The sequence below is a fragment of the Ursus maritimus genome, unplaced genomic scaffold, assembly GCF_017311325.1.
Source record: "Ursus maritimus isolate PB19 unplaced genomic scaffold, ASM1731132v1 scaffold_34, whole genome shotgun sequence".
NCBI classification, from domain to species: Eukaryota; Metazoa; Chordata; class Mammalia; order Carnivora; family Ursidae; genus Ursus; species Ursus maritimus.
The window spans coordinates 5,544,724-5,563,583 of record NW_024426008.1 but is presented as its reverse complement, the minus strand read 5'-3'; positions in this window follow the sequence as shown (position 1 = coordinate 5,563,583).

The following is an 18,860-nucleotide window of genomic DNA, read 5'->3' as shown; positions in this document are numbered from 1 at the left end:
ACGTCTCTCAGTTACTTTGAACAGTGGAGGCAGGGTAAACGCCACGGTCCTCCTCCTGCGAGCTCTGAGCTCTACACGAAAGTCCTGCCTTCACCTGGTCCACCTCATACACCTGCTCGTCCCCGGCTGTTGGTCTCAAACTAGTCCAGTCTGTTCTTCTCTCCTTAGCTTATGGTTTTGGGATCAGGATATTGGCTAGAAAGGTTTAGAGTCTGGAAGATAATTTGCCAAAGTAACAACCCGAAAGTCACTTCCTGGCTGGAAGGATTAAGCCCCTCGTCCAGTGGGCAATTCTAGCATCACTGATGGTGGGCAACCAAGTGTTACGTGTCTCCCGATGCAGCACAATCTGAAGTATACTACTTCTCTGACGGATTCGAGCCAGGAAATGCTTTAATCTAATCCTTTGGATCTGACTTCCAGTTTCCAGGGAACATGGGGATGGGAGGACAAGATAGCCTAAGGAAGCAACAAGGCAAATAAATCCAGAGAGATCCAGAGGATAGGACTTTACGTTGGCAACTGGCTTGCTCTCTTCAACAGCTCAGTGACGTGCAGTGAGAGATGAGTGTTCCAGGTGAAAAGAAATGTAAGGAACATGACGATCCGATCTAGCACGTGGTCCTGGATTGGATGCTGGTGTAGCTAAACTAGCAATTACACACATTCAGAGTACAATGCCAGGGGCAGGGATTTGAAAGGTATTAGAGTAGAGGAAACTTTATAAACGTGGAAAGATGAATGATGACGTGTCAGTATGTATACGTATGATATATAGACGGTACATATAAATGTGCATAAGGAAAGCTGGAAGGGTATACACATAGGTGTCAAGCGTGATAATCTTGGAGAATGAGAACATAATGTTTTAGTTTTCCTTTTTTTATATTGACATTTTCTAACCCTCCCCGGGTATAATTGAGATATAACATCGTATACGTTTAAGGTGTACAACGTGATGATTTCATATACGTAGGTTTTGCAGAGTGATCTAATTTTTCAATATTGAAAAGATACTGCTTTTGTAATCACAAAAGATTGTTAAGAAGAAAAACAAGCAAGAAACAATAATGGAAAGGGACCTGGAAGCCAGGTCAGCTCAGTTGCTTGTGGACTGACACAAAGGACGTGGGCACCTCCCACCTGCCTGGGATTTAGCAGGAAGATCATAACTCTGCATAATTCTGCAGCCGCACAGCCCCACTATTTTCATTTTGAGGCACAGGTGGACCATTAAAAATTTGTCACAATATAACTGAATGTGCAGTGAGTTCCTACCGATGATTTTTGAGGAGTGGGGACTGTTGGGATGGAGGCACAGGGCATGCTCACCAACGTCGGGGCTGTGAGGCCAGCCTGCTCCTGCTCAGGGCCTGCTTGGTTCTAGATGGGAAGCACCTCTTTCATGTAGGCTCTTGACAGCTTTGTTGATCACCTGGTACCTTGCTCAGGGCCAGGTTTTATCAGTGACATTTTTCCTTAATCAAAGCTTTTCCTGAGAGGAATATTCTGTAAGAAGCAGAGGGATGGCACACAGTCCCCCCCACCCCACAATGTGAAATGACATTTTATGCTGAAATAATACCCAGAAAGCTGTATGCTATAACCAATGAGTCCTTTGTTTCTGGCAGGAGAGAGGTACTGGATGATACCTCCTGCCTACTCAAATGAATGAAGAACAGAGTGGCTTCTCTAGTCATATTTTGATGGTAAATATAGGATAAGGAGAAAGAAAGCCAGAAATGAATCCTGGAGGAACCAGACGGGAAAGACGGTGTGTAGCACGAGTTTGAACATGATTCGCAGGGTCACATCTGCCCTGCGGGAGGGGGGTGGGAAGGCCAAGGGTACCCTCTGTTCCTTAGTGAAATTGATTATGTTCAAATCAGATCATCTGGCCTGACCTGGAGGTAGCAAGTCGACAAACCTGCCTTCGATTATGGCCGTTATATATAGTCATGACTTCGGATAAGACTGATGTTGCTTACAAAACAGCTCTGTTTGGGAAAGGCTGTTTGTTGGTGTGCTTGGCAGACCTTTTCATCCTTAGGATGTGCAGTTTAAATTAGTTCATGAGAAACTCCGAAGCACATGAAAAGTACAACTACCAAGGGAGGGGGGCCTGGGTGGCTCAGGAGGTCGAGGGTCTGCCTTCGGCTCAGGGCCTGATCTCAGGGTCCTGGGGTCGAGCCCCACGCCGGGCTCCCTGCTCAGCAAGGAGTCTGCTTCTCCCTCTGCCTCTCCACCCTCTGCCGCTCAGGCTCTCTCTTTCTCTAGTAAATAAATAAAATCTTTAAAAAAAAAAAAAAAAGCTACCAAGGTAGAAAACTGATGTTTACCTCTTGCAAGGTTGGTCAGTGTCAGGTGCTGGTACATTTGCTGGCAATTCAATATTGACATTCAGGATTGTTCATCTCAGCACGGTAATATTAATTAACACTGTTGAATTCCGTTAGCTACTGTGCTAAAATATTAAGATGTCAAATGTGTTCGCTTGAACCATATGATTTTTGTAGGTCGAATATGGTCAAATGGCAACAATTTCATATGATTTAATCTAGTAAGTGGCCTTTCCCTTAGAGGAACTTAACCATGAGTTGGGAGGCAAAAGAGTAACTTATAACCAGATGCAAAATCATTAAGAACTGGAATTAAGAAACCTTTATTTTGAAATCAATAAAACACATATTATTCGTAAAGCCTTAGGTTTTTTTCTGGCTGCCTCCGTGAAGGTGAACCTTTTCTACTAGATGAACCACAGTGGAAATCAACTCAGTGACTACAGGCAACTCAGTTTTATCCCCAAATGTTACTTTTTCCGCCTTGACCATCCACCTTTTTCCTGAGTTGACTCTGGAAATTTCACCCTCCACCCTCACTCCACCAAGAGTCATGCCACGGTCGATATTTTGCAGAACACGCTTGCTCTCTGAAGGCAAGTCCCCAAGAAGGGTTAATAGAACTGCGGCCGCATCTCTGGCCCAAATATGCAGCTTCCCAAAGTGACTGCTTGAGACGACACAGGGCTCACTTAGGAAGCTCTGGTTGTGTTTCTTTTAAAATCACACACATTACTTTAGAGTCACACCTTGTAAGACAGGGCTCAGGGTCTCCAGAGTCCAGACAGAGGCATTTTGTTCCTCCTGTCTGCGTTTTATTCAATTTCATATTGCAGCTGAGTGGCCGAGACCTGGCTGGTTCTTTTTCAGGTTCTAAAGAGACTTAACCCTGGGTCATCTGTTAGGGCTTTTGGGGGGGGGTGGGGTTACTACTGTAGTAATTACAATGCTCCTCAGACAGTTTCTCTTAATCACTATTGAATTTCTAATACAGATCCTGATGAACTGCTAACATTTCCTTGTTGCTTTACCTGGGAGTGGTTTTCTATTCTACGGGGTAGAGAAAAATCATGACTTTCTTGACACTGTTAAGTAAAAGATCAGAATTAGTCCAAACTATGCTGAAAGTCAGGGAACAAAATTCTGGTCTCAGTTCTGAAGGGACTTTCCGTGTTGTCTTAGGCAAATGTATCAACTTCTGGCAATACTCATTTCTTCCTTGGGAAAATGAGGGCATTAAAGTGGATAATCTCCCAGATAGAGTCATCTGCCTAAAACAACATGGGTCTATGTAAAACCTTGTGTATTGTCAGGCTGTTATTTAAGTTATTCTATAATCTGCAAACATTCACTTTTGTAAGGAGTGAAAGAGAAGATAGCTCAGAAATAGTTTGGTAGGAAAATCCAGGTACGAAAATGTGTATGGTAATTGAGTTATATGGAAATCATGTAGATTTGACTATTCTTTTTGAGATATTTTCATCTCTATAAGAAAATACCGTGACCAGAGGGTTCTGGAGATTAGGGAAAGTTCTTCTGACACCTAAAGTTTCTCAGTTCCTTTATACATTTGAAAACTGGGATTCATGGAAACACAGGTAGTCATTTGTATTGGAATAAGTTTATGGTCACCTTGAGGTTCCTTTTTGTGGATGGATTGTTGAGATGCCCATTCTCCTGTCTTGATTCAGAGCTGAGCATTTCGACTCATGAATGGCATTTGCAGAAGTTTGGGCACTCATCTACGTTCAGGGCTAATGTTAGTTAGAATCGTTCAGTCTGTTATCTTGGGCATCAGACATCAGTCAGCGTCCTGGCCTGACTTGCTCCAGCCTGAGGTTTGGACTTTGAGCAAAAATTTGCTCCTGAGTGAAGACTGGGCTCAAGAATCCTTGCTGAGGACTTGCTGCCACCTTGTGGCCAGCTGTGGCCTTCAACGTTGCACGTTGTCCCCTAAGCCTGGGCTCCTCTAGGCTGAGCCCAGGGTGGAGAAGCGGTTTTTAACAGGCATTTCCAGGCTTCGGGATGGCCAGCACAGTTCTGTGGGTTCTGTCCATTATTTATAGACTCTTCTTGGTCATCAGATATTTGCATTACATTCCAGCCCCCAAAGAGAGCCAGTATTCCTTTCATTCTTTCAGAGTACTCACGTTGCTGATGGGATGGCAGAAATGGAGAAAAGTGTTGGAAATGTCTGATCTTGGTTCTGCTCCTAAATTGATTCTGGCATCAGGCAAGTCCCAGATTTGGAGTCGAGAGGCCAGGTTCTCCCTGGTTCTGCAGCTCAAACTGTTCACCCATGTGTCTGTTACCGCATATCACAGCAGCCGTCTGTGGTAGGTGCTCATTTTATAGCTTTATGGAGATTCGGAGACACTAAGTAACTTGTCTAAGGTCACTCAGGTGACGCAAGGTAGAACTGAGACCCAAACATAAGTAAGTAACACATGTACCCAGTATGAACCCCTCCATCCGGTAGCTGTGAAATGAATTAAAAACACCTACTTTTCCTGCACACAAAGCAGATGTAAGATCAAGGGAGATGATAAGGCAAATGCAAGCATTTTTACAATGAAAAAAGATCTCCCCAGATGTCGGTTGATATTTTTAAAACTTATCATTGTTACTATTATGATGCATGCTGTTGAGATTATTGCTAACTGCAGGCAAAGATCGTTTCCTAAATGGAAGATCCTATTTCCTAAATGGAAGAGAAGAGTGACTTCTTGGAGAGAAATAGGCAGATGGATTAAGGAGCTACTTGCAGTTGCTATTCGTACTGTTCTCTGATCCTCTCGTTTTCTCATTTGCTGCATGGTTTCCGATGAAGCTGATCCTAATTAGAGATTCCATTTGTGGAAAATGAATTTGTTTATAAATTCAATATATAAATGAAAAGTCTGGCTTTGGACCATTGGGGAAACTAGACCCGTGTGATCAAGTTTTGAGGTTTGGCCTTTTGCTAGGTGAATTGGACAGTTAATTTAAAATAAAGGAAGGAATAAAAGAGGGGCAGTCATTCTCTCTAAAGGATACAGAGGACTTCATTTTGTGTTCTGTGTCGGTGGGACTTGAGTTCCTTGGAATGACTGGGTGTCCTGCAGATAGACCCTCCTCGGTCTACTTTCCCAACAGAAATGCAGTATGTGTAGCATGAAAATAAGTAATGCTCCGAGTAAAACCCAACCAAACAAAAAGCAAGACACCATTCTTTTCTCAAAGCCGATGTTGGGCTATTGGGAGCACACACTCACAAAACCCAGCCATAAAGTATAAAGGGACCCCACTGGATGCAAGGTCTATAACCATCTGGTTTAGGTAGCACGTAGTCACCACTCCTTGCCCACACGCTGCTCTCACAAATCATTCCTTCAACAAGATAAATCCAGAAAGAGACATACGTTTGAGGAGCAGGTCTTTGGAGGGCAGGATCCTGATTGGAAGGCAGGATCCTGATTGGAAGGCTGTCGAATCAATAGAGTAGGCATGAGGATCCATCAGAGACTTTGAAAATGGATCCCCTTGGCTTCAGGGGTGCCTGTCTTGCTGCCCCTGGCAAAGGGATGGTGTGTTGGAAACCATTTTGGTTTCCTTTAGGAGATAGAAATTGTTGACGCTCACCACTTTGTGTTCACAGTTGGGACACATGACCCACAAGTTAAATATCTACAATTTTGGTGCCTGTGTTTTATGGGTAGATGAGTACCTTATATAGCTGAATTTTACTCTCTACCTGCATTGTATATTCAGAGATCTGCAGGGACTAGAAGTAGAAAAAACACAGGTTGAGTTCCTCCCCGGTACACCCCCCCCCCCACACAGAATTTTTAATAGGTTTTACATAGGCTATAAATTTTAAATTTATTTAACTTTAAAGGTGTGTTGAAGGAGAAAACAACTCAAAAATAAAGGTTGAATGGGGTATGTGAGAGGGAGGACATATCAGTTCTGCCCATTTCTCGTTGGTGGTGCTGGTGGTAGACAACTTGAATCTGCATTAAGTGTATAAGAACTTGGCTTTTTAAAGCCCCTTATCATCCCATGAGTTACTTCTCTAAGTCCTACCTTGCTAGTGTTCGTGGGGAGTGGGAAAGGGAGCATTCAGTCTAGCAGACTACATAAACCCAGGTACACAGGGCGATTTCAAATTATCTTCACTTTGATTCTCCCAGCCTGTATTGAAGAACATCGTGAAACACGTCATTTCTCCAATAAGGAAGTTGTTGCAGTGTTGTTAATTACATTACATGATGGATGTCCTCTTTATGAAGACTCTTAGGATAAATTAATTTGTTCACAGCATCAGGAACAGTTGTGTTTCTCCTGGACAATTAAAAAAAAATAAACCTTACGACACCGAGAATTGTGTCCTTAAAAGTTTTATGTCACATGAACCACTATGAGCTTGAAGCTAAATTGGCAACTCACTCATAGCAAATATAAAGGCTTTGTGGTATATTTTTTTGTGTGAAGTTTATTTCTTACTCTTAGTATGTTTCTATCTGCCACCCCTACCCCCATTTATATTAGTAGTAAAAATTAGGTTTGGCTCTGAGGAATGGAAAACCGAAAATACCAGTGACTTAGCCAAGATAGAAGATTCACTTTCTCTTTGGTAAAATTCTGGGAAGGTGGTCCAAGTTTGGAACGGCACCTCCATGATCATCAGGAACCCGGATTCTAATATGTTTCTCTGCCGTCCTCAACACACAACTTCCATCTCAAGGCACAAGATGGCTGCCCCATCTCTCACCATCATGTCTACACCCAGGCAGCAGGAAGGAGAAGAGAAGAGAAAAGGGACACGACCAATTCCCTTTTAAGGAAACTACCTAGATGTTACACACAACTTCCATTTAAGTCCCATTGACCAGACCTTAGTACATGACTTCACCAAGCTGTAAAGACAGCTGGGAAGTGTCGTTAGCCATGTATTGTAGTTAAAAATGAGGAGGGGGTGATGAACTATTTGGGAAACAAGTAGCAGGGTATGGCAGGTAGATCTGTTTGCAATTGAGATTATTTAATGGATCTTTGTTTTTTTGTTTTTTTTAAAGATTTTTTATTTATTTATTTGACAGAGATAGAGACAGGCAGCGAGAGAGGGAACACAAGCAGGGGGAGTGGGAGAGGAAGAAGCAGGCTCCTAGCGGAGGAGCCTGATGTGGGGCTCGATCCCATAACGCCGGGATCACGCCCTGAGCCGAAGGCAGACGCTTTAACCGCTGTGCCACCCAGGCGCCCCTATTTAATGGATCTTTGTGAATCACTTTAAATTGTCTCCATTCTGAGAGAGGGGCTGTTATAACTAAATGAAGGAATAAATAAGGTTACATTCCTTAGAAGGCAGGTAGATCTTGTTATTGTTTCTGTTTGACATGTTTCAGGATCTCAGAACGGGCTCTTTGGTGTGATGGAGTTCCTTAACGGTTTCTGTGGATCCCACTTTGAGATGCTCACATGACTAAGTGTCCGCAGAGGTAGTACCGGTGAGCTCGGGTTATTCTTTTTATCTCTGGAAGCCTAATGAGCACTATACATTCACCTGCTCTGAGGTTATAAAGAAAGATAAATTTTCTTTGATAGGATATGAATTTGTAATTTTTATCAATGCAATAGCTTAATGTGCTTCTCTCTGCCCATCAGGTTGGGGTTATATAAATCTTTGATAAAAGGGGGGGGAATCATTACATGCAATTACATGTACTTTGTTGGGCAGACAAATATCTTTCATGCAGCTTGGCTTTTGGGGTGCAATAGAGAGGAAGAACTCGACAAAAGGATTCAGAATAGAGAAAAGATTTTGGGTACTGCTCGCTAGAATTGTCATCTTGTCAGGCGATGTTAAAGTTATAGAGCTCCATGACAGCAGCATCTTTCAAACTTGAGCTTGCATAGGATTTTAGGGACATCGTTAAAGCTGCAGATACCTGGGACCCACCCCCAGAGATTCTGAGCTGGTAGCGTGGGGACAGCATTTGGACAAATACTGGGCTAGAGGATGCTGAGTGTCTGAAGTTAAACATTTCTAAATGAAGTTAATTAAACCTTCCTTTGAAAAAGAACAAGAACAAGTCATTTAAAAAATGCAGGGTTTGCTTTACATACTTAATTTTCTAGATTTCTAAAGGGATCGGCGGTTCTCCACCTCCTCTTCCCTCTCCCCCCCCAATCTCTTTTGTGAAGCTGGACCCTCAGTCCAATCGAACAACATAGAATTCCTGCCTAAATGTTAATGATTTGATGAGGGGCCTTTAGCATTTGCTTGCAGCTCTTGGGTACCTGACGGGCCAGGCACCAATGGGCTTGAAGAAAGCACCCTTAAGTCCCTCCTCACCATGGCAACCAGTACACACTGATCTATGTCTATTCGTTTCTGGGCTGGTGACTCCATAGGATTACCTGTGTCATAGCACCAGGACGAAGCTGCAGTTGATTTTGGCATTCCAGGTGCCCTGGAAACGGTATCGGTCCCAGCCCCTGACTTCTTCCCCTCTACAGCTTCCTGGGTGCAAAGCTGTTTGGACTCTGGGAGTTGGGGACCTGAGAGAGATAGGGTGTGGGGGGTGGGAGGGATTTGGAGACCTAAGCTATTGGTGGCAGATGTGCATAAATTGGAAATTGGAGCTGTCAGTTGGGCCCGCAGGAAATAAGAAGTATGAGTGTTAGGGGAAGGGAGCAAAACACATTCATAAAGACAGCTTGAAATTTAGGCCAGGAGGGGAATTACAAGTGCTTCACTTTTTGTGAAATATCCAGACGCAAGGAGAATCGATCGATCTTTGCCTTTGAGTATTTGTGGGGGGTTATGGTAAAATTAGGACTAGAAGGAGAGAGGGATGGTAACCTTGGGTTTTTCTCAAGATTTTAGGAAAAAATTTTTTTCAAACATACAGCAGAATTTCCCTCAATCAACACATCTTATTTTTTGGAATAGCTTTGATTTTAATACTATGGTTATTATTTCCTCCTTTCTTTCCTTCCAATTCTGGTGTTATTCCACTCCTTTCACTTGTCCTCATCCATCCAAAGCCGTCATCTTTAATGATGACAACAAGAACATGATGGTAACAACAAAAGAACTACCATTTTTGTACATATATGACAAGTGCAGCGCTGGCCACTTTTCTTATATGACTTTCTCATTATTCGTCAGAATAAGAAGGAGGTAAAATTATCCCTCTTTTAATGATAGGGAAATGGAGTTTCAGAGATAAGTGGCTGAACTAGAATTCAAATCCGGTCTTATCTGACATTGTGCCTTGGCAGGCCAGTTTCACGGGGCAGTAACAGCTCTCAAGATTCCCTTTAAACTGCGTTAGTGAAAAAGTCACTAAAATCATCTCAAACCTGCTATCAACGTCATTGGTTGTATCATTTTTCACATGTTAAGGAGTCTTTACTTCAGAATATAATGGAAAAGCTAGTCTTTGGACTACTGTTAGGTGCAAACCCTCTGGGTGTCTACCTTTCTTTGCACAAGAGTGAAGTAGGTAATATTTTCTTCCCTTTATCGTCATTGCTGAAATTCATCGAGTTTTGCTATGGGCCAAACATCCCACATTCATTTCAATCTTCAGGCTAATGCCCTGGGGTAGGTATTATAAGCTCCATTTTAGAGATTATAGGGGAGGGAAAGCATCTTTTCCTTTACCCTCTTAGGTTCTGTGGCTGGAGCCCATGAATCAAACTTACAAGAGATAGATTAACAAGAGAAATAGTTTATTTCTTCTGCCTATGGGGGATTCAGAAGAAAGACGTGAAAACCCAAAGAAGTGGTTTGACCTGGGATTATACCATTTTAACAAAGAGTGATCAATTGTGAAGTAAGTAGACAGAGGAAGGGAGTACATCGTGGGAAGGAAATGACAGTAAGTTGTGCTTCTAGGGGCAATAAGTTGTGAAAGGTAAATCTATGGGGGAACTAATGGAAGAAAAGAATTATTCAGGAAGTTTTGTTACACACACTCAAGTTGTTGCCTTCCCCACTGATAAGAGCTGTCTTCAGTGACTTGCTCCCCTTCTGGTACAGGGCAGAGAGCCGCCTTTACAAATGGTAGCTAATGCCTCCTTGCTTTTAGAGAGCAAGGGGGAGGATGGAGAGCTAATTGCTTTCAGCTCGAAACAGTCCTTATACTGAAGTGGCATCTTTTGGGGTAGCATACTCGGATCCCCTTCGAGATCAAACAGTTGATCCACGCTGGAGCAGATAGATCAATGGAACTGAACAGAAAGTCTACATACACTTCAATACATGGAGCTTTGTTACGTGATAAAACAGGGGAAAATATAAGTGGCCAGCATTCACTAAATGATGGTGGGACATGGTTTTGCATAACAAAAAGTATCACAAAAAAGTAAAAATACGAATGACAATATTGGAGAAATATCACAGACAATTCAAATCACAGACAAGGGGTTTTGCTCCCTAATAGATAAAGAACACCTACAAATGTTGGAGGAAAAGAAAACCTACCCAACAGAGAAATGGATGAAGGCTAGGAATAGACTATTTCTCAAAGAAACGCAAATGGCTCTTGAACACTCAGAAAGATACTCAGCCTCATTTAAGAGAAGCAGTGTAAATCGAAACAACACCTAGAGGCCACTTTCTTTGTATTGTGCAAGAATCCAAAAGTTTAATAAAATACTGCATTGTGTTTTGCTGGTGACAATATCAATCAGTCTAACCTCCGTGGAGGGCAATCTGTCAGTATCTTTCAAAATTTTAAACATATATGCCCTAGGTTTCAGCAGTTCCTTTTCTAGAGATTTCTCCTACAAGTACACTCACACATGTGTAAAGTGACACATGTGGATACTATTTACTGCAGCTTTTTTTCCCTGGCAAAATATTGGATACAACATAAATGGAAGACTACTAAATAAATAGCAGTAAATCCATATGATACGTACAAAAGAATAAAATCTGTAGGTAGTGATTTATAAAGAGTCCTAGGATACATTATTCAGTGAAAAAGAGCCAGGTACAGAACAGTATGCCTAGTATGCTGCTGTTTGTGAATCATGAGGACAGGGAGCTGACCCCCTCTCCCAGCAAACGAGGCTCCATGGCTGCTCTCCTGGGCAGCTGGAGGAGATAGAACACACAATTGCGGATCCTGCTTTTGCTGGTGAAATTGTTGGTCCTCCCCTAACTGGGTGACCAAATCCAGATCCTCAGGGACCTATGCAGTGCTCACCCTTCCTCCTCACCATCAGCATGCCCTGTATCCAACTGTACTGGTGGGAACCATACTTTTCGATTCTTTGTAGACTCGGACTTCTTTCCTCCTGGGTGGGGGTCTAAGGATTGTTGGGAGTTAGGGTTTGTACTTACTTTTGGTTTATTCCTACCCGATTAGTCAGTGTTGGCATTATAAAAGCCCACTGAAGAAATAGAGAAATGACTTCCAGTTCCAACTTTGGGACTAGAAAATTAATCTTTAATCAGATAAAGATAACCTGCTATGTGACTTACCAATGGCTTTTACAAAGTGGGTACCAGTGACTAGTGGATGAAATCCTGAAAACCCAGGCTTGCTTTCATGTTTCAACTACCTTCTCGATTGCTAGCAGAATCTGGGATTTTGATTACAGGTAGTCTAGCTTTGTACTGGAAATATATAATCCATTTAGAGGTTGATCATTTGGCTTTGCCTGGAGGCTTAACATAAGACGGAAAGCGTTGTGTCGGGACATAAATCTCTATGTGTCTGTAGCGTTTTCGAATGTCTTGCAAGGCAGTCATTGTGAATTTGTGCCAAGATATGACTACAAGAATGTTTATTGCAAATGTGTTACTAATGATGAAAAATGGGGAACATCCACTATGGCCAACCATAGGAAATGGATTAAAGTATGGTACAGTCATACAATGGAATGCTCTGCAGCTATTTAAAAATGATGAGATAGAAGAATATTTAACAGCATGCAAAAGTGTTCACCATATATTAAGTGGGGAAAAGCTGGCCCCAAGATAAATCACAACAGTGATCTCATTTTAAAAGTATTATACACACACACACTGAATGGCTATAACCAAAGATTATTAGCCCTTGTATTTTTGTGATATGGCTAAAGTTTCTATTTTTTCTTAAGTTTATGAATATTTTTTCTAAAACAGGTATGATTGATTAGTTTTACAATAAAGCATCTGATGAAAGCTATTATGAGAAGGGATAGAGGCAAAAATGCCTGTGAGTGCCTTTTCCAATTAGCTGCAGGGGCTGATATAGGAACCCACCCCCAGAACTGGCCCATGTGGGCTCTGACCAGTTGCCGTGTAAGCTATCTGGATCTCTGCCCTATTCCTCGCTATTGCTGTCTGGATAGTGTCTGGGCTATGCACCTGAGCAGAGACACTTATAAAAACTTCTAACCCGAATAAAGTCCCCCCCCCCCAAGCATATTCCTTGTATTCCTAGTCAGAATGAGGAGAAAACGTTTCAGAAATTAATTTTATTTTCAGGTCATCTAGAAGACCAGCCCCCTGCCAATTTCAGGTGGAATTTGATTGCATTCTTTCTGAATACTTCAGTAGCTTTTGAGAAAGAACTTTCTTGAGTGTCCTGCTGCAGCTTCCGGGGAGCACGTGGTGCTTGTTTGAGAACACGGGAGTCTGTTGCTATGGAAACAGCAGTCAAGTCAGATTGCCACAGGAGGACCTCTCCTGAGTCCCCAAGAACATATTGTTTCCTTCTGTTTTGTTTAAGTAGACACAGAAATGCTCACTTTCTGAGTAACCTGTTTCCATGGCCAGACCTTGATGAATGGATGGTCTAAGGGAGCAAATAATTCTTAACTGTTTGTGATGTCCTTCTCAGAAAGGTCCGGTTGGATTTTGATGGGTGAATTCTAATAAGAATTAGAGTCTTTGTTTTGCACAAGTGCTTTTAAGAACTGGCCGACCTTTACCATCAATGGGATTAAATTTATTATAGCTCCCAAGTAACAAAAATCTCAGCTAATGGATGCTTCTGTACCTTGCAAGCTGCAGGAGCCAAAAGCTGTTATGGTATGATCAGAGTTCACCTTGCATGCTCATCGGGCTTTCCTACAATACTTTCAAACTGTGTTCTGTACATTTCTTATACATATTTTTTATTTTTTAAAGATTTATTTATTTCAGAGAGAGAGAGTGGGTGCGTGCATGAGTGGGGGGAGGGGCAGAGGGAGAGGGAGAGAAGGGAGAGAGAGAATCTCAAGCAGACTCTCCGCTGATCACAGAGCCTGATGCCTGGTTCGATCTCATGACTCTGAGATCATGACCTGCGCTGAAATCAAGAGTCAGTCGCTTAACCGACTGAGCCACCCAGGCGCCCCAAGGGATGTGTTCTTTTAAGTGCTTTATGTGATTTAACTCATTTAATTCTCACAAAAATATGGGGGAGGAGATAGGTTTATTTGCATTTTACAGAGAGGGAGAATGAGGCATAGAGTGGTTATATACATTTCTAAGGTAATGGAACTAGTGTCTGGGGCCAGGGTTTGAACCCTGGCAGCTCAGTTCCAGAGCTGGACTCCTAGCTGCTGAAACATACTTCCACCCCAGTCAGAGGTAGCAACTGGCTTGTTGTTTCCATTTTCTCTAAGAGCTTTTCCAGATCCAACAGCAGAACAGTTGCTCTTTTAAGCAGAAGGAATCCGGTTACTTAAAATACACCTATTTATGTTGGGCATTAGGATGCTTTTAATGATTCCATTTAGCTTTAAACATAGAACACACTACTAAATTACAGACTAGCCTTGCAGAGTATCAGGAAGGCCAGTCTCCTGAACTCGGTTTCCTAATCATTGTACAACACAGTGGTACAGGGCAGGAAAACCACGTGCCACATGTTGCCGAGAAGTGGAACACGAAAGTGATTCAGGCATTGGGCTTGAAAGAAGACTCATCCATTTCAGTCTCTTATAACTCACCATAGTTTATTATATAAAGAAAAAACTTAGCAGCAACACCAAAGTGTTAATTGTGGCTGACTATGGAGCACAGAGAGAGGTGGGAGGAAGATTTCCAATTTCTCAGTGATACACTGCGTATCACTTGCAGTTTTTACCAGGAGTATGAATTTTTGATGAGATTTTAAAAAGTTTTTAACAGTGATCCGATTAACTGTTCCTGCTTATGTGAAGGTGAGCCCTTTTGCAATATTCATGTATTCATGGAATGAACAAATATTTCCTGAATGTGTACTAGATGCCAGGTGCTAAGTACTAGAGATACATAGAAATTAGTAGCCTAGTGGTTGGACAGACATATGGGCAAACAATTATGGAATGAGGTAGATACTCTGTAATCTATGGGTTTGGTGGCTCTATGTGACTGGGGTGGGGGATGGCTAGAGGAGATGGAAGCATTTTTGAATGACCTAGGAGTCTACAATTCTCTTGTTTTATGGAAATGACTGGAAGCGTGCCCAGCGCATGGAAGATGGAGAGCTGATTCTGCATATGTTAACATAGCTTGCAAGACATCAGTTTTTCCCTAATCCCAGTGTCTCATGGCAACGTGGTTGGTTGTCAGTTGCCAGAGGACTACATTTCAAGGTTGTCATTTAAATGCTTTTCTCTGTTGCATGATTACAGGCTGTATCCCTCCTAGCTGAAACTTGGCCTCCCATTTTACAAAAGGCATGATGGGTAAGAGGGCCTGGCTTGATGCAGATTCACTGTTTACTTTCTAGAGTCCCTTGAAATGAAAACGCCAAGTAGTCCACTAAGGACCCAGGTTGAAATGATTCACTTTACATCCAGAGGTCAATCATATGGCCTTTGTAATAGAAAAGAAAACATAATTACCCTAAGCTTATGCTGTCATTAGATCCAGAAAAAGAATGGGTGCCTGCATACTTTCCTTCCTGCTTGAGCTTAAAGCAATTTTTAAAATTAAGTAACAGGTGGTAAAAAGTAGCTTTTCTCAGGACCATATGGTTCATTAGCGCCGTATGGTGCACCTGGACCAGATATTTCTTTCTTAAGTCCCGTGCTCCTGCCTGTTTAACATGTGAATGATTGCCTCCCCCGTCCCTGCCTCCAGTACATCGAGGGTAGTTTAATCCTTCCTGGCACACTGTGTCCTTCAATACCTTCTTTACAAGCGTGCCTGGTTTGGAAATTGTTCTGTAATTGGAAGTCAGCGTCACTGGGCAAGTGCACACCTTAAGCTCTTCACAGTGGCCTCCCGGCCTAATTAAACTGCAGAAATATTAAAGCAATTATTTGGGAGCACTTGCAGAATGAATGCATGTTGGTAATCTGTATAGTTACAGAGACCTTCTCACTCAGATCTAACTGCTTGGGTGTGCCAATTTTACCAATGAAATAAAAAAAAAAAATCAAAGTAAATTCTCCATACCCCAGGACTACAGTCTATTCTTCACTGAGACTGGAAGGCCTCTGCAGGGTCAGTGAATTTGTTTCTAAGCATAACTTCTGGATTGATGACAGAAATGCCATTTCTGCCCCCTCTCCGTTTGCAAGCCAGTGGAAAACAATAAAGAGAATAAGAAGCAGTAAGGCACATCCATCTTCATTAAAATTAGGAGATCTTCGTTATCTGGACCCATAATACTGTGTTTAAGAAAGGTCTTTTAGACTAGTGGAAACTGTACTGGTATGAAGATAGACTCAGAGAGAAGTATGGGGGCTTCAGATTTCCTGGGCAGGCTAGACAGAGTGCAGAATTCTTCGAAAGAGATGTCCCAGCCTTGTCTTGAAAGCAGCTCAGCGTGCGTGGATTCACAGCAACATGCTGTCAGCACCGAGTGACCTCAGACAGCGATTAAACAGACATATAGGAAGCACCCAGGCACCCCATCTTTGCCACCTCAGAAAACTATGGGTAGGTGGGTGTAGGATAAACTGAGGGGAACAAACAGCCCTCCAGCTTTTATGTTTGCTAAGGAAGAGTGGAGACATCACCATGTACCCAAAACTCCATTAAGTAGTTTCACTGGGAAGAGGGAAACTTTCAGCCAGTCCAGAGCCATTCAACATTCACAGGGATTGGTAAGGTTTCTGGACACAAGAAGCCCAAGTCATCACCAGCTCATTCATCCGGTCTGCACCCTTACTATTCTTTCTCCTATGGCTCAAGAATAATGTGCCCTCCTTCGTTCAAGGATGGAAACATTTAAAAAGAAATCAGCATGGGATTTATGTGAACGTGTTGCATTTGAAAAGAAATACCACATATATACACAGAGGTAGATGAATAAAAACACATTGGAAAGAATATATCACAAAGCAGGTAAAAATTAGGACACCATATTTCTCCAGGATGCACTCTGGCAACATATATTAATACCAAATATATACACTCACTTCAGTTCACCTAGGAAGCCACCTTATAGAATTGTACTGTCTGATATGGTAGCTACTAATAATTGAATTATGGAACTATTTCATATGTGCAAATGAGGACTAAAATTTTAATTTAAAAACTGATACTCATTTCAGTTATTGGAAAGTTTTCAGTGTGTTCGGAACAATTTAGGCACATGAATTTACTTTGCAACTATACATTTTATGAAATCTAAATACACATCAATTATTGCCAATGAAAATATAGTCTTAAGATATGTTCTAAGTGTAAGATATATACTAGATTTTAAAGGCTTAGTTCAATTAAAAATAATATAAAATAATTCATTGAAATGATAATATCATGGATATATTGGGTCAAATATATTATTAAAATTAATTTTACCAGTTTCTTTTTATGTTTTTAAAGTGGCGACTAGAAAATTTTAAATCACATGTGACTTGTGTTATATTTCTATCAGATAGCTCTGCTAATGAAATAAAGCCGCTAGTGTGTGAAATAAGTGGGCAGGTATTGTTCCAAGTAGCCAAAACCAAAACAAAACCCCAAAAAGTGGATGCTTGTCCTTAGAGCAACGGTTAATACACATATGTAATACGTCATGGACTGTTATGAAGCCTTTGAAAAAAATAAAGTTTTGCCAGTGGACTTGAATATCCGCCAAGTATTGTTAGAGAAGAAGAAGAACTGTAAAGAAATGTGAGTCATCCCAGAATATCCCAGTATGGTAAAATAACCATACAGTCCTCAATAGGATATGTTTGTAAAACATGACCTGCACATGCAAGGAAAGTACAGAGAGCTGTATGTCAGGTCTTTTAACCTGGGTCCCCTGTATGTGGTGGGCCAGACACAGGGAAGAGGAGGGAAGCAAATAGAAAGAATACATGATGTGTAACTCCCTCCCTCTCCCAGCATATATATTATCTCATTTGCATGGAATTGTACCCACACGCACACAGACTAGTGAGAAGGGAAGGACAGAGTGAGAACTATATATAATGACTTGGTAGAAATGTCCAAGCTATGTTGCCAAGTGAAAATAAGTTGTATGTGATATTTAAGTAGACTCATTCTAGTTCTGTAGATGCAAGAAATCCTCCACACTCCTCTATATGTTTGGAAAAAGGTGTGTGTGTGTGTGTGTGTGTCACTTTTCATTACAAATGGTTATTACTTTCTGCAATTGAAAAAAGAAGACAACTTAAAAAACAGGACAGTAATTATTGTTTTCCTTGAAATAAAAGAGCTCAGAGAAGAGCTACAAACATCCAAAGAACAGTAATCACAACAGACAGAATTTGAAAATCAGTTGGCCAGAGAAGCACACTGGAAATAACACAGAAATTCTCTTAGAGAGTCTCAGGAATAAAACAAAATAGAAAGATGCAAAGAATTAAAAAGAGAAAAAACAGAAAGATAATAGCCACAGCAGACCAAAGAGAATCAACATATGAATAACTGGCACCCCTGACATACTATTGTCACACGCTTTTATGACAAAGCACATAGAGAACAGAGGGAAAAGACATGTAAATATACTTTCCTAAAATAAAGTCTAAATACTGAAAGGGCACATGAATTCCAAGAAGAATTTGATACAAATGACCAATAGTTAGAAATATCCTAGTACCTTGTACTTTAGAGATAAAGGGTCCTTTGGGCATTTAATTTCATCCTTCACCTCTGCTGCCACACACACACACACACACACACACACACACACACACACACAATGCACGCACATGCATGCGCACACACACAGACCAGTTATTTACATGTACATTTTAACAAATTGTGCATGAACAAGAAAGAAAGCATAACTAAAATAAATTACTTTGCAAAATCCTTTTCACATTTTTTCTTTCTTGTGAATCACCTTTTGACTCAGTCATTGGTGTTTGTATTTTCTCATACAATGTGGTCTTTGGTCTATTAAGAGAATTGGTGATGAGCATTTCATTAAAGAGCACCTTGCCATTGTCTCTGGAATTTTCTTTTGACCACATTAAATCTTATAACCGATTAAGGAAGGTTCTTCTTTGATACCCAGTAAGCAGTTTTGATGCTGATGCTTTCCTGGTCAATGGAAGTATTGGTGGAAGGTTTCAGATCTCAACCAGGACTTATTTTTCTCCCTCAAATGGTCCTTAAGTGACTTTTTGACCAAAAAGTAGTGCCATTTTCCAGTCTCG